Source organism: Coenobita brevimanus, chromosome 105 (assembly GCF_032717465.1).
Source record: "Coenobita brevimanus isolate Jiangsu-jjx chromosome 105, ASM3271746v2, whole genome shotgun sequence".
NCBI classification, from domain to species: Eukaryota; Metazoa; Arthropoda; class Malacostraca; order Decapoda; family Coenobitidae; genus Coenobita; species Coenobita brevimanus.
Window position 1 is genome coordinate 11,056,491 of NC_137058.1, and position 17,565 is coordinate 11,074,055.

The window sequence follows — 17,565 nt, forward strand, 5'->3', positions numbered from 1 at the left end:
ACGTAAATTCACGCGTCCGGGATGGGGCGGGTTAACGAGTCGTGCCCTGCTTCACCTCTCGTATCCATTAATGCGATGGTGCCAAATGTCCGGTTTGGCTGGGAGAGGGTGGATACTTACACTTGGCTGAAGCTGTACATCTAAACCTTTCCACTCATGCACTGGTGAATCAACCCTTCGGTTCTTGCAGCATCCATCACGGCAATTACTCCAACAAACATGAGTCTAGAGCACACCCAGTTTTTGACTTGGCTCATATCTCTGACTGGGGAAGAAGTAGGGTTGCCATATCTGAACAGCCAAAAATCAGGACGCCTCTGCTGAAAGCCATGCTCCCTCCCCTCCAACACAATTTTTTTTTTGGCATTGTGCAACCCCTACTGTATATCCATATATATATATATATATATATATACTGTAAATATAGTCTAAACATGACCCATATTACCCCCTCCCTTGGTTATGTCAGAGAGAGAGAGAGAGAGGGAGAGAAATATAGATAGAAAAAAAAAATTAGGGCTAAATACCATGATCGTACCTTCTTGTTTTATGTATGAAGGTACTGTAGGGTCGCCATATTGGAACACTCAAAGTACAGAATGCCTCCACTGACACCCATGACCCCCGCGGCCCCGCCCAACACATACTTTGGTCCTTTGCCCGTTATATAACCTTGCAATATATATATACTGATCTGTACCACAAGCTTTAAGCTTTTTACAATAAAATTATAATGGAAAACATGCACAGTATAGAATTAAGTAAAAAAAAAAAAAAGCAGCAAACTTACCTATGCATAAGGCTGATTACCTTGAACTCCATTCCTTTTGTTGGCTTAGTTGCAGTGTTCTTCCCCCACTGTGGTTGTGACTTGATGTGTCCACATCAGTCCAATTTGGTATTTCACTCAAGGCTATCCGTGAAACAAGAGGACTCATCCATTTGTTTCATCCACTTACCCCAAAACTCTAAGCATCTGTCGTACAGATTACCTCCTTCAGCAGAAAACCTGTTACACTCATTTTCATTTCCTTCTGTGCATTTCTGACCAACCAGTCCTTTAACTTTCAAGGACATGAAATTCTGATTCATTCTTTCTGCAAGCACTTTATGAATAGACTCCAAACTTGTTAGCACTTCTACAACAGAAATGCTTTCCCTTTCAATTGCTAGAATGTGTGTATGAAATACAATCATTAATAAGTGCATGTACCAAAGGTAAATCTCTTTCATTTCATTCTCGAAGAACTTTTTATTACTGTGGATCTTGCGATAGAAAGAAGGACTTAAGAGCAGAACACATCTGTATCAGCCTTGTGATGCTAGGAAGTACTGACAGCCAGCGAATCTTACTATGTGAGAGGAGCCTTCTGTACTCAGCCTCAGCAAACTCACAGTACTCCTTTAGCTGCTCAGTTCGAACTGTGTAGATTTGAAAATACTGATAAATTTTACTAATTATATTTTCATTATCAATATCCATTTTTTCTGGTCTGTGATGCCCCGTCCCGACCACTTTTCCGCCACTGACTCCCCCCAGTCCTGACCAATTTTGGGAAAAATTTTTTTTGGCTCAAACCTCCGCTTTTGGTGAGAAACATCGAAAATTCATAGAGAAACTGCTCACCTGAGGTTTATAATACTCATTACAGGTAGCAGTACTCCTTACCTTACTGGGTTTTCTATCAGGCTGGCTCCAAAGAAAACGAGTTCTATGGGAGGGTAACTATTCCACACCACTTATAAATGGTATTTATTTTTTTGATACGGATTTATATGTAGTAGAAGAGTATATTGATTTTCACACAGTAATATAGGCAATATAAGCACTGTTTCACTCACCAAACACATCTACATACCTGACCTTTTTTGGCGACATTACCTGATCATCATTTCTGACTGTTTCTTCCTCTAATGCTATATAAACTTTGTCCTCAACGTTGTCATCGATTAGGGAATCACTCTGTCCCTGAATTTCATACTATGGCATGACATGTCATTACTCTGATAACAGGTGAATTGCCGAGACAATGGCGTGCAAGGGGGGAGAGGTCACTTGGGGTAAGGCATTATCCCTGTCTGGCATCTTGTAGAGGAAGGTGTCCCGTGTATACGTACCAAAAATCACGCTCAAAAATTGAAAATTGTGCAAATTAGGGACCTTGCAATTGATTTGCGTTTATATACGTCAACGGGAGTGACAGTGACAAAACGTTTGGACGTATATTCACGTCAAAGGGATGCGGCGGGTTAAAATATGTGCTGGTCATCCCGCTCCAATTAATGATCTCTTTTTCCAACATTTTCTTCAAGTTTCCAAACGCTTTATCCTCTTCTTCATTATGCTTGAGTCCTCCAAACATTGTATTGCAGCTGTCACCTGTGAATGCCACACACTTTTCTGAGAGACCATTTTTCTCTAGGGTTTCTTTTACATAATTAGCAATTGTATCTGATTGGGTGTGTTCTTAAACTCAATCAGTTTCGACTACAAATCACCATTTTTCCAGTCAAAATACTGAATAATTGCAGGAAACAGCTTTATTGCATTGTGATTACTTCCATCTGTAGCAATTCCACAGTATAATTTCTCATTTTCTTCAAGACTTTTCAAGGCAACATCAACAGAATGCAGTGCAAGCACAGATTTAACTATTGCTCCTGTCTTTGTTCGAGCACTAGAAAGCTTCTTTGCCACCTCAGAATGAAAGTGTGTGTGTGTGTTTTTTTTTTTAACACAAAACAGATGAACAATCCATGGATGACAGACTACTGTGATGTGTAACAGTGTGAAATGCGTAAGTACCTTCTGCATCAATGACAACACCTTCAGTTTTATCTGGTTTGACAAAATAATCTGTCAGTTTTTTTCATGAAGTCTCTCCTTGGACTGTTTTCTTGTGTTTCTCAGAGCTCACATGTGTCTGTAAATCACTAATACCTTTATTTCCCACAGAGACCTATGTTCCTGATTTACACACCAAACATTAGGCTTCCCATTCATCCCTGCCTCTCTTAAAGCATGAGAGTTTGTTCTGCATCTCTGCAGTGAATTTACATTTCTGTTTGAGCATTTTGTCAGTTTTTTTTTTATGGTTTGGAAAACTGCAACAAATTTCAAATCGCAAGCAGAAGCTGTGGAGACAAGCCCACACACAAGCAAACTGTAAACACCATCGCAGCTGGTTCAAGACTGGCCGACTGGGCAACCGTATTAGCTGTCAATACACATATTACAGTGTTGCCAGCAAAAAATTTGGGAAATCTGGAGCTGGCTGCCAAAAAATCTGTAGAAATCTGTAGATCCCTCAAAGTGATAATTCTTTGGGTGGAAATAGAGAACTACCCCTTCCAAATTTTCCACAGCCTTCCCCTTGAACCTCCTGAATTTTTCCCTAACTGACCACAGAATTCACATACTACATGCTGAAGGTAGAATTTGATTATAATATAATAATACAATAGAGCGGTTACAAAATATGGCAGGGATTTTTTTTTTTTTTTTCCGAAAAATAGTGGACTGTGTGCAGCCAGTTGTTACGTAATGGAACTGGGCCTATCACACAACTTGGATACAAAATTGTTTTTGCATGAATTTTTGATGGGCCTTATGAGATAGGAATGGCTCTCCATGGTTACAAGTGAAATCAACCGTCCAATCCGACTACATTTGGTCATAAGCTAAACTGGAAAGGAGTGTAGTATCTTTGTTGGGTGATAGTAAGTCGGATTCAGTCATTCATATTAACTCACTATAGCACAGGATCAGCGCCAGAATTAGAGCAAATACAATGTATTTCCAGGTGAAATAATTAAAATTACAGCAGTTGTTTTACTGAGCAGCTCCCAGTGGAGATGCTAGATTACACAGCATGTGAAATATTGTCGTAGTGTGGAACTTAAAAAAATATATATCTCAAAAGGCAGATGTAATATTTATATTAGATAAATTTCTTCTTATCCACAAAGGAAGCAAAGTCTGTATATACACTGAAAATGTCTTCCAGTTTGAAAATCTGTACAGTAGATTAAGCCTCTTTATCAAACAAAATCTGACAATCTGAAAATAGGTACAAAATCTGTAGAAGTGTCAACACTGATGTAATAATAAAACAAAAGTGGTGTGGTAGGTGGTGGCGACCCTCATCCACTCACTTGATGTAGTGCTGCCTACTTCTTCCTTAGCCTTTATCATTTTTTTTCTGTGCCTGCCCTCCTATTTTCCTATTTCTCCCATCTTTCCTGTCACTACTTATTGCTTTTCTTTCCGTTACAGGTGGCTTTACATTGAGTGACAAGCCAAATGGTTTCTTGTAAGCCAAGGAACCATTTACAACGCTGGGTGGTAACCATATAACCAAACCATACGTGCTCCCTACGTGTCAAGTGGGTTGGTGGAGGGTTAGTGCCCCTCCCTGTAAAACAAATAACTCAGAGTCAAATGGCCACCCCGTACGGGATTATGGCGTCTGGCAAAAGAAGAAGAAGAAGGATAGATTATGACTGAAAAAATACTAAAATGTCTTAGATGCAAGATATGATTAACAAATACTACAAAGTAAATAACTGTATGTAATTACCATTTACTTTATGGCTACAACAGCACTAAATACTAAAAACAGCATGTGGCTGAGGAAGAAGAAAAGTCAGGACATTTTAGCCAACTGCGAGCGTTAAACCAGCCAAATTGGCAACACTTAGCCAGCTGATGAAAACTGAACAAGAACTGTACGAAGGTCTCTCTCTCTCTCTCTCTCTCTCTCTCTTGTCATTACAGAGTACGGAGTTCAATGGTATACTAATTTCTTTGAAAAGAAAGTGATTAAAGCTAAAATTCTGGACTTTCTGGAGAATTTTTATAAATCCTTCCAGACGAAGATTTTGACACTTAAATGTAGGACATGTCCGGGAAAATCCGGACGTGTGGCAACACTGGGAAGAAGTAACCTTTAAATTTGTTTTTAATGCTTCAGAAACCCAATCCCTACATCTTTTGACTCACCAAAATCATCCACAGGAATATTGTTTAATAATAAAAAATATTCAGCTCTGTCATTCATGGACTTTCAATATTCTTGGGATTTCATTCTCTTAGGATTTTTCAGTTAATGATCATCTTAGCCTCTTGTAAAATGAGCTTGCAAGTGATTAACCCCTTAACCGCGGGGCATCACTTTCGTGATGCTTGGGAGCAAGGGATCATACCGCTGGGCATCACTTTTGTGATTCTGTGTTATTTTGAATTCGCCCGGGCTTTCAAGTGGTGGCTTGTATCATTTATCAGTACTGCCAATGTCCAACACTAGTCGGCACTCCTAATCTCATCTGTACTCCCATCCACTGTTGACAATTTAGCCATTTCTACCCGTTCTTGACTCCCCTCCCTACCTCCCCTCCAATACCCTCTCCTCTCGTCTGACCGGCCGTGCTACGCTGAGTATATCATCCCTGGAATTTTCCACTGATTTCATCCATGGAAATAAGCCCTATGCCCTATTCTTATACCAAATAATATATACAACAAAGAAATAAGGTAAATGATAGTGCCATACACCTGGAATTGGCTAATTATCACCTGAGAACACCTCATGTGCACTCATTTGCTAATTTTTGCTGTTTATTTCCCCTTGAAAAATGTCGTATAATCTATTCTCATAATAATAACATATATAAGAAAGGAAGGGAGAAGCCTAAGTGATATTTACATTCACCCGGAACTACCTAATTTATTATGTATTGTCTAGATTTCCTGCCAATCATTTCATAGCATATATATATTAGCTGCTTTCACCTCGCTGACATTGGCAGCATTACACTTCCCCTTGGCAGGCAGACCACCACACTGTATTCAATTTACTGTCGTCTTTCAAGGTGAAAGCATGTCGGATTCGCGCCTGCCCAATTATGCCGCTTTTTAGCCCCATGCAAAGGACCCTGTGACCTCTACCCCCTACTAAACCTCGTGTGGAAAGAGGTAAAGGGGTAAGTGACTGTGGAACGTGAACTGGCTAATTTGTCAATGAAAATGATAGACAGTGACTACGATCTATCTGGTGAGTAAAACAGTGCAAGTGGAAATGTAAATAATGTGTAAATAATGTGTAAACAGCAAGTGAAAGCAATGAATGTAAATATAAGTGAACAGTGGAAAATAGTTTTATAAGTTACTGCAAGTGACTGCATAACACAGTGTAAATAAAATAGAAATGTAAATACAAAATGTAAATAAAATAGAGAATGTAAATAGAAATGTAAATGAGTAGTAATATAAGAATACGAGTATATAATACTAGGAGTAATGAAAGTGAAAGTTTCACTCTAGCATGTATGAATTCTATGAGTTATGAAAGTGAAAATGAAAGTGACAGATTCACTCTCAACGCTAGTATACAGGACGAGAAAGAGAATGCTCAGACGAGAAAGTGAATGCTACGTATTTTACTGAAAGAGAAATTGAATGCCTACAGTGACAATAAACTACTATTACTGAAGGAAACTTATGGATAAAGACTGTAGATATATATAAGTGTTATATACTAACAAATATAAGCTGTGTGTGTTTTTATGAATAATAAATGACAGAACACCAGCGGCGAACGATGTCAAGTGGGAAGGTCATACGCGCTCGTAATTTTCATTGCTTTCACAGTTTTTTTTTTTTTTTGTATGGATTCCAAACTATTTGAGAATCATAGAATAGTGTTTCTAGTGATAATATCAGGCTGTGGTAATCATATTACGGGTTGTCGGGAAGTGTAAAGTGGAGACTTCGTTACCCAACTTCAGAGGTCTCCACAAGTCCTACAGTACTCGACGAAGGCTCAACAAACATCCCAGGAGAAAGCTGAAGGTATGTGCCATATGCATATTTAATTATAATATTCTAGGACTAATAACTGATTTTTGGCAAATATTTTTAGAGAGTCTGTCGGAGTGCGAATATGCCCGCGAGACACGCAAGTCAGGCAAAAACAACCCCACAGTTTAGGGGTTAAATGTGTCAACTTTGTGCCTTCTTAACGCCTGAAGGGCTGTTGACTTTATACAGGGTTCTTATTTTCCCCTGTGTGGAGTACAGCTCTCATGTGTGTGTGTGGGGGGGGCGCTCCCCACATACACCTATTCTCAGCAGGGTGGAGTCAAAGACTTTTCATCTCATCAACTCTCCTCCTTCTACTGACTCCTTTCAGCCTCTGTGTCGTCGTCGCACTATTGCATCTTTGTTTCATTTTTATCACTTCTTCAATGGGTACTGCTCTTCTGAACTGTCTCCTTGTATCCCTCCTCCTTTACGGTGGATGCGTAGCATGATTTTGGCAGCAAGCTCACCCATTTTCTGTTCAGCTGTCTAATGCGTAGTTAACCAATACTCCCAGTCCTTCACGTATGGAACAGGTCAGTTTTGGAACTGTCTAACTCTGTGTATTTCCTTCTGCCTATGACTTCCAGTATTTTAAGTGGAATGTGTACAGACGTCACTAAATGAAGGGCTCTAATTTGGTCCTCATTAATTTTTCTCGGAGGGAACAATTGTGTGAGATTCTTCCTTGCACATAAAATAATATATTTTTTCCGGATCCCGGTGTCTGAGTAGCCTTTTCTTGCAGGCTCCTACACGAAAAGTTTCGTTGTTGAAATCAGTATAATAAAATTTCAGTGCTGCCCATGCATTTTATTAGTTCTTATGAGTAGTAGGAGGTTTTCCTTGATATAATGAATTTTTATAGTTATGCATTCCTTTGTATTTTTCTTGATAACTTTATCTTTCTATTAATTTTTATTACATTTTATGGCTAGTAAGTGACAGTAGCTAGCTATGTTACATTGCCCTTATGAAATATTTAAACCAGACATGGGCAAGCTATGGATCGGCTACACTTCACATTTGATAACTGCTTAAATTATTGCCTTCAAGTCAGATGAAGTGTGACCAGTGGAACGTTTTAGGTAATTGTATACCATGTTTAGTGCTTTGAGCTGGATAATGGATTGCTGAGGAACACAGTCGGCAATTGACCTAATGATCCTTTTGGGGCTGATATTTACAAAGAAGACTGTGACTGTGATATCTAATTTTATCAAGCAAATGTAATAAAGTAAAAAATTTACCTTGCAACAGCAGAGTCACTTGGGCCCACCTCCTCTTAATTATATGAAATTATCCCCATCTATCCATCGTTGATGACTTTGATTACACAACTCCTGCTTAGGCTAAATAAATTGCCAGTAGAGAGGATGGAGGGTGAAAGACTGACGAAGAGAGTGTATGTGAGTGAGGTGGAGGGGGGAAGAGGGAGGGGGAGGCCGAGGATGAGATGGAGGGATGGGATGGAGAGGTATATGAGAGAGGGGGGTGTGAGTTGGGAGCAAGGCAGTGAAATGGCGGGGGACAAGGCGACTTGGAGGCGATTTGTTTGTGGCCACCCCAAACGGGATTGAGGCGTCATGCAATAGATAGATAGATGGATAGTAGTAGTAGTTGTTGTTCCCTAGCCCTGGATCAGCAACCATGGCCAAGTAACGATGTCAGTAACCACTGGCCACATGGCCAGGATTTTTGGAATAAAAAGAAAATACTTATATGCATTGCACATTTATTAAAATTTTATCATATGTAAAGACTAATGAAAATGTTGGCAAATAAAAAAATAGAAAACGTATGGATTTCTTTTATAGTAAATTTTTTTTCTATAGGCACCAAAAACCTGTCAAAATTACACTTATCGTTACATATTTGGCTATAACTTTGGTTGCAGCCTTCTCAAGGGTTGCTGACAAGGCATACGTTGAGTCCAGACATCCCCCTTGATGGTCCAGTGCCCCCAGCCCTTATCGCCTGTGGGTGATGGTGGTGCCATGCCGTAAAAATGAGAGAAATTTTTTATTTAAAAAAAATATATATTGTTCTGCAGGTAACCAGGCTCCTCAAAGCATCCTTTGGGGCTAGGATAGAAGAAATACTATTCCTGAAAGTAGAAATATTATTCCTAAAAGTATTACAACCACCTAGGGCATCAGTGATGCATCGGAAAATGAAAAAAAAATAAAAAATGAAATTATTGTTCTGCAGGTAACCAGTCTCCTCAAAGCATCCTTTGGGGCTAGGATAGAAGAAATACTATTCCTGAAAGTAGAAATATTATCCCTGAAAGTAGAAATATTATTCCTGAAAGTATTACAACCACCTAGGATATCAGTGATGCATCGGAAAATGAAAAAAATATTTTAAAATTATATGCATTGCACATTTATTAAAATTTTATCACATGTAAAGACTAATGAAAATGTTGGCACAAAAAAAATAGAAAAGTATGGAATTTTTTAATAGTAAAAAAAAAAAAAAAGAAAGAAAACCGTCAAAGTTACACTTATCGTTACATATTTGGCTATAACTTTGGTTGCAGCCTTCTCAAGGGTTGCCGACAAGGATACATTGATTCCAGACATCCCCCTAGAAAAAAATCCCAGATATTAAAAACATACCATTAAAAACATCATACTAACGTTGTTTGCAATCATGGCCACATGTGGCCATTTTCACTATATAAGAGAAATAAAAAACATGAGCAACCCAGATGCACCTTGAATCGATAGTACAAGCCAAGAGGAGAGGCTACCTAGATGGTGAGCCAAATTCTCAAAATGGCACCATGGCGCCAAGCTTTAAAACTTTGTCTGGCCAGATGTGGCCAATAGTTGCTGATCCAGGGCTAGGCAGTCTGGGCGAACAGCCCCAAGTCCCTTAGGAAGGCCATGGCTGAGACCAGGCTTTCCCACAGAACTCTCAAAGAGTGTATATTGTGTTGTTGGCGTAGGTGATTGTGTGCAATGCAGTCTTCCATAATGTGCTTAATAGTATGGGGTGCTGTGTTGCATCCTGGACAGGCATCAGCTACGGAGTCATTCAGCCTCTTGTGGTAGCTTAAGAGGGCTGGATGGTGCCCACATCTCAGCCTGGCCAGGTGGACCCTGTCCACACGAGGGAGATAGGATTCAGATGGGTGGATGTCAGGAGGCCGTGCATGCAACTGTGTGTTGTCTTTAAGTGACTGAATGGAGTGGCGAGTGATCTGAGTGTGGATATGCTTCTGGAAGCTGGTCTGAGGTGGGCAAGGGGGGAAAGATGACAGTATTTGTGTATGGTATCGTGTGCTGGGTGTTGTTTTGATGTTCCTTGGTGTGGGTGGATGTGCTGCAATGTAATATAGTGGATGTTGTGGGTTTGTGGAGGCTGCAGCAAGAAACTGGATGCCTCTCATGTCTAGGTGAAGCTTGACTTTGAGGACTTTGGTTTCTTGATGTAGGTGGTCTGTGGGTGTAGTAGCTGTGCAGCCTGTGATTATTTTTAGGGCCTTGTTCTGTATGGTTTGTAGAGTGTTGTAATGTGTTTTGGTGAGGTTAGAAGCCTAGGCAGGGCATGCCAATTTATCACTGACCGTATGTATTGTTTGTATACTGTGGTGGTGGTTTCTTTGTTGTGTCCGAATGTTGTATGGGCAAGAGACCTCAAAGCACTGAGTCTTGGTGTTATTTTATTTTTAATGTTTGTGATGTGTTGTTTAAATGACATTGATGTATTGTATGTTACACCAAGGATTTTGTGTGTTTGTGTGTGTGGTTGGTAGGGGAGTGTTGTTTATGGTGAGGTGTGGGATGTGACTGTGTTCTGCTGTCCAGCTTGTGAGAAGGGTCACTGTAGATTTGACTGGGGCTGTTTTGAGCCTGTTTGTGGTGAACCATTCGTGTAGTGTGATGAGGTAAGGTTGAATGATGTGTGCAGCTGTGTTTGCGTTTTGGTGCATACATGTAAGTGTTATATCATCTGCATGAGAAGCTGTTTATCTGTGATGTGTGGGATGTGGGTATGTCGTGCATGTATAGGTTAAAGAGTGTAGGGGACAACACAGATCCTGGGGGAACGCCTTTTGTGAAGTTTTTGATGTTAGAAGACTGACCGGCAAATGTTACTTGTGCACATCTGCCTGCTAAGTAGTTTGCCAGCCATCTTTTTGTGTTACTGTGCATGTTTGTGTTGAGTATTTTGTTTGTGAGGTTGTGGCAGGGGATGGCATCCAAGGCTTTGCTAATGTCTAGTGTGATTAGGAGTGTTCTGTGTGGTGGCCTAGCTGAATTCATGCCATCGAAAACTCTCTGTGTAAGGTTTGTAATAACGGTGTTTGTGGAGTGTAGTGGCCTAAAGCCATGTTGTGACTGGGCTAGGGGAATGTGAGATGTGACTAGTTGTAGTACCAGTCGTTCAGTGACTTTAGAGGGGGTGCAGAGGAGTGTGATGGGGCAGTGTGAGGAGGGTAATGTGGGGTCTTTCTTGGGTTTAGGGATAGTGATGATAATGCCATGCCTCCAGATGCTGGGTATTATGTTGTGTGAGTAGCTGTAATTTGATATGTTGGTGAGTGCTTGTATGCCTTGTGGGCCAAGATGTTTAAGGTGAATTTTGCTTATGTTGTCTGGTCCACAGGCAGATGAGTGCTTGAGGTTGTTAATGATGTGCTTCGTCTGGTTGTATGTGAAAGGTGCATAGTCTGGGTCTGTGGGGAACTGTCTCTTATGTCGGATGATACGTCAGTCTTTGGGATGGGGATTTAGATGGCTGACTTGTGAAAAGTGATTGATGAGAGTGTTTGCTTGTTGTTTATTTAAGGGTATGGTGTCTGTTGTTGTGATGGCAGCGTGTGATTGTGTGGTGTTGCTGTTGGAAAGTGTGATGCTCTTTAGTGTTTTGTAGAATTTGCTGATGTTTGTTTTGTGGTCAGGTGTTTGGAGGTAATTTTTCCAGTTTAGTGTTTGCTGTTCTGATATTTTATTCTTTATTTGAGTGTTGAGTTCTTGTATTTGTTGTACGGTGTCTTGTGTATGGGGTGTTGGGGAGTGTCGCAGTGTGTCCCGTTGTCTGATGAGGCCTTGAATTTCTGGTGTGAAGTTGGGGTTGTGTCTCTTTCTGTTGTCTCTAGGGATGTGTCTTTTGTCTGCGTTTTGTAAAATTGTATTGAAAGTGTGCACAGTGGTGTTGATGTTTGTGATGGGTGTAGTGTTTCGAAATGTTGTTTTGTTTCAGTTACAAAGCCCTCCCAGTTGGCTGTCTTATAATTAGTGTATGTGTGTTTGTGGCCAGCTGGGGTGATTCTGGTTTTGGTAGTGATGATGATTGGGAGGTGATCAGACCTAGGGTTTTGACCACTCTCCATGATGTAGTGGGGGCGAGGTTTGGGGAGCAGAAGGTGATGTCTGGAGATGATGGGAGGAAGAGGGCTTGGTGTGGGATATGGGTATGTTGGTCTAGATTGTTCAGTATGAAAAGATGATATGTCTGGGATTGCAGTATCATAACTTAAATTTATTACAAATGATACTTTAAGAAATCATACACTAAAATCACTGAAGATACAATAACACTTCACAAAATTAATGCATAGCCACCCACCATTCACAAAATCATGCAAGGAATGATGAACCCAATTGCTGGTTGCATATGCCTAACAATCAGTCAAGAAGGGGCAAACGCCACTGGGTGCCTAGCCTTACTCACCCGTCAGTTCCACCCACGCGGATCCCTTTATGCAACCCTCCAGGCAGCTGTTCTTCCTTCTCTAAGTAGCTCCTGACAGGAATGATCGACCTGCTCCAGCCATGAGTTACGTGGTCTTCCCCTTGGCCTCCTCCACCCTGGGTAGTTCAGAAATCATCCTGTGAGCAGGATCAGCCTCAGGCAAGCGGGCCATGTGCCTTATAGATTGAGTTGGCATTGACATATTATGTGGGTAATAGACCTTGATTCAGTCTCGTGTAGTAGTCGCTCGGTATGCACCCCGTTGTACTGGGAAGGTCCCATGATCCTGCGAAGACACTTAGTACCAAAGGAGTCAATATGCTGCTTCAAGTCATTGTTTAGTGTCCATGTCTTACAGCCATAAAGCAAGACAGGAAACCCTAGCATCGTGAAGATGCAAACTTTCGTCCTTCTACATATATGAAAAAAGTGCCAAATTCTCAAATTGAGTGAATCCATAACCCTGTAGGCCAGACCAGTGCGACACGAGATCTCACTGTCTGATCTACTGTTTTATAGACCACACTACCAAGATAAGTGAATCATTCCAAAACTTCTATACCCTCACCACATGCTTCAGCAGACTGAACTGCTTCATCCAATGTCACCAAATGCCTGGACATTGATTATGGCCCAAGAGACCTTTAGGTCTAATGGCTTCGCATTCTTGTGAAATTCCTCAAGGGTACTCAGTGTTGTCTTCAGCGACTATGCTAGGATAACTGCATCATCAGCAAAGTCAAGGTCAGTAACCCTGAAATTGCCAGTTGATAGCCCACAGTGACTTTGACTCACAGTCCAGTCAAGTACTGAATCCATACGTGAGTTGCATAGTGTGGAGGCAAAGTCACATCCCTGTCTTACACCAGAACTTACCGGGAAGAAGTCAGATGTTCCCTCACCCCCCCCCCCACCACACTTGACAGCATTCTCAGTGTTTGAGTACAAGCTATCAGTCAGTTGGATTTTCCCTGTGGGGATCCTATGGAGTCACAGGAGTTCCCATTGTACCTCTTGATTTACCGAGTCAAATGCCTCCTTGAGATCCACATAGACTGCCAGCAAACCTTGTCAGAAATCAAGAATGCATTCCACAAGAACTCGAACAGGTAGGATACAGTCAACACTGGACTTCTTGGATGTGCATCCAGATTGCTCTGGCTTCTGAAACTTTAGCAAATGGTCCCAGATACGCATCAGAATGTGGGCAAGAACATTGCCCAGTACACTGAGCACTATAATACCAGAGTAGTTACTACAGTCATGCTGGTCTCCTTTTTCTTTCCAAATAGGGGTGACCAAACTCTTCGTCCAGTCAGGAGGAATGATACCAGTCTGACAAACAGCTTCTTTGACTGCATGTCACTCCTCTAATCATGGCTTCATCCCCCAGCTTTAACCCCTTTACTTATAGGATCGATCCATCCTTTTCCAGAATTTTGCTAGATGTCAAAACTGATTAATAGAGGAGCCTTTGTAAAAAAAAAAAAAAACTGCAGACACTAGGCTTCGGCCCGATTGTGAAATATATTGATGCAAACCAATGAGAACTAAGTCCTGAGCAGGGAAGGGGGAAGGATCCGGGCCCCTACCCATAGTGGGGGAGGTGATACCCCACCACCCTCTCGCCACCTTCCTCAACCCCAATACCATTGCTCCTTCTCCCCTTCCCTCGTCTCTGACTGCCTCCTGCTTCCTTCCTCCCCTCCCCCACCATCCTCCATCACGCCACCGTGGTTCCTCCCCTTTCCCCTGCTCCCTGTCTCCCTGGGGAGGGTTATATCCCCCCTACCCACCCTCAACACCCCTGTACTCCCTCTCTGTCTTTCCTCTTTGTCTTGTGGTGTCTATCTCGCACCTCTATACCCCCATATTACCCCTCCAGCCCTCTTCCCACCCCACCCCCACCCCCAACCTCCTGTAGTATGCCGCCCGCTTACCTCTTCCCCCCCCCCCCCGCCTAGAGTATTATACATCATTGTTAATATTCATGTCGTGTGTTTTCATTGAGTACCAGATTATTGTTTGTGTAATTGCATACACCGATGCACGAAACATAGAATGTGTGTCTTATCATGTTTTTTAATGAATTTCCATGTTTTTTGCATGTTTTTTGGGTGGGATTTGTGTATTTGTGTGTTTGTCCTTCTCTTACACCATTATCATTATTTTGCATGCTTTAGCTTTATTTCCCCTTGAAATTCTTACAGCTACTTGATTTGACAGCTCTGAGGGGAGGGGATGGGGGGAAGGGGAGAGGGTATGATGGAGTGTGTGAATAACACCAAGAAAAAGGATTTGCATGCTTTGGCTCAATTTCTTTTTTATTTTGACAGCTACACAGCTATGAGGGAAAGGGATGGGGGGAGGGAAGATGGGTAGAGGAGAAGTGTTGAGGGGGAAGGGTGTTGGAAGTGAGTGAGGAACACCGACATAGTTTTTGTGCATGCTATTGTTTGAAAAAAAAAATGAGCTGGAAAATTCTGAAAGGTGGGGATAGGGGTGGGAGGGGGGTAGGGGGAGGAGGGAGGGGAGGAAGAGAGGCGGGGATGATGGGAGTGGGTAAGGAAGGTAATGGGAGGGGAGGAATGACGGTGGGATAGGGTGGGAGTGCATAGAAAACTGGAGTTGACCCACCTGGAAGGGTAACTTTTTTCAATTTTGGTCTAAAATGCTCTGGTTTGGGGCATAAGGTGTGTAAATTCAGGCTCTAAATCTTGGGCTTAAAACTTTTTACTTCTGTAGGAGCTGAAAAATCGGCTCCATATACAGGTTTTCAGGGATGTTTGGTCGATCGAACTGTGTATCCTAGGGGTTTATCAGTTCTGTGGGATGTCACAAAAACCAGCTGTTTTACCACTTTTCAACCTAGCCACTGCCTTCTTGGTTTCACATACAGAAGGCACAGCTTCATCAATTGGTGGGACAGCAGTCAGTGGTTGTTCACCAGTCAAAAGAAGCTGTCCACTAGGAGGTTCACCTATATACACCTGCTCTAAGTACTCAGCTCATTGCCCCTGACACAAGCAGTCCACTTGCTGTCCAAACAGAGTTAATCTGAGAGGCGGGTCTGGAGTGGAGCTTCTTCAGGACTTGGTAGGTGGGTCGAAGGTCATTTGCATGAAGATGGCCTTCCACCTCCTTAGTGATTTCCCTGACATACCTATCCTTGTCCCTTTTCAGTGAAACCTGTGCCTGTCGAGACAGAAGTCTATACTGTTCCCGATCCCCAGCCAGTCTGGCAGCATGATTCTCCTCATTTGTGCTCAGCGTCCCCTGCAAGATGAATCCCCTCCTTGATGTCGAGCGGTCTCCAGTACAGTCGTCAGCTGCTGCCAGGGTAGCACGCTTAAAGGAACCCCATCGTTCAACAGGATCCTCAACAACACTGAGCACTTTAAACTGACTTGAGTCTGCCACTGCATACTAATATGCATACTCTTCATCTCTGAGTTTCTCTAGATGGAACCTTTTTTGGTGGCATCGTGAAAATCTCTTAATGTACTTTTGATTTGTAACCTTAGAATTGCAACTAGTTTGTGATCAGTAGCAAAGGACTCCACACTCCTGAAAACTCAGCAGCTCTCACAGATCCTTCTGCTAGTATTTAAAAAAAATATGATAAATCTCCTCTGGTACTGGGAGACCTAGTCCAGAGGTGAAGATTTGGCCACTGGAACCAGGATCCAGCAATTCTTAATGTATGGGATTTTGTGAAATCCAGAAGGTAAGAACTTTTGGAGTTCCTGATTCCAGAGCCATAGGGACCTACACAATCCGTGAAGCCCGCCCTGTCAGTGCCAGTAACCGCATTAAAGTTGCCCAAGACCAGGAATGCATCCCATGAGGGGCACTGTTCGAAAACACACTCATTTTTGGTGTTGAACGGCTCTTTCTCTTCAACTTTGCTCATCTCAGTTGGAGTGTCCAGGGCAGTAAGTGTGATGAAGCCCAAGGAGCGCTTCAGTCTCACCAGCATTATACCCTCATCAATCGGAGTAACCCTGTTGACGCAGTAAACATAGTGAGCAGCAGTTGCCACAGTGACACCCTTAAGATGGGCACCATCATCACTGCCAGACTAGTGTTAGTAACTATCATTAATGATCTCACCATGCCTGGGTCTTCTTACCTCAGAGAGTGCAGCTATGCTGACCTCCAATCGCCCCAACTCTTATAATAATAAAGACAGTTGATCATTCTTTGAAAGGCTTAGAACATTCCAAACTCTCACCCACAGTGCCTTCCAAAGGTCAAACCCGCACTTGGAGCCTCAAAATAACATACATCACAATATTCATAGTCTCTGTTATATCTTAGGCCAGATGCAATAAATACCTCACTCGTATGAACCCAGTAATGTGTCACATACCACACAATACCCACTTATATTTCAGGATTCTTTTTGCTGCACAAAGCCGGGAAGATATAGCAGAGGTCATGCTTAATCCGTCATGTCCTGAGCTATTTCGCACCTCCGACATCCCCCAATCCTGAGGTATTTTCGATATTTTTTTTTTTTTGGGCTAAAACCTCTACTTCTGGTGAGAAACATCGAAATTTAATAGAGAAATCGCTCACCTGAGATTTAAAATACTCGATCCAAGTAGCAGTACCTCCTTACCTGACTGGGTTTTCTAACAGGCTGGCACCAAAGAAAACGAGTTCTATGGGAGGGTAACTATTTCACGCCACTCATAAACAGTATTTATTTATTTACTTGGTACAAATTTATATGTAGTACGAGAGTATATTGGTTTTCAAACAGTAATATAGGCATTATAAGCATTGTTTCACTCACTAACTCATCACCATACCTGACCTTCTTTTGCCACATTACCTGATCATCATTTCTGACTGTTTCTTCCTCTGATGCTATGTCAACTTTGTCCTCCACCTTGTCATCGATTGGGGAATCACTCTGGCCCTGAATGTCTTTATTGTCCAGGTCACTGGTAACAGGTGAATTGCTGAGACAATGGCGTGCAGGGGGGGAG

General features: G+C 41.9%; 1 protein-coding gene across 1 annotated transcript in view; it reads left to right on the forward strand.

The window, feature by feature from the left end:
* LOC145416298 (nephrin-like) overlaps positions 1-17,565 on the forward strand; it is a 555,234-nt gene that overhangs the window by 345,051 nt on the left and 192,618 nt on the right. The window lies entirely within an intron of this gene.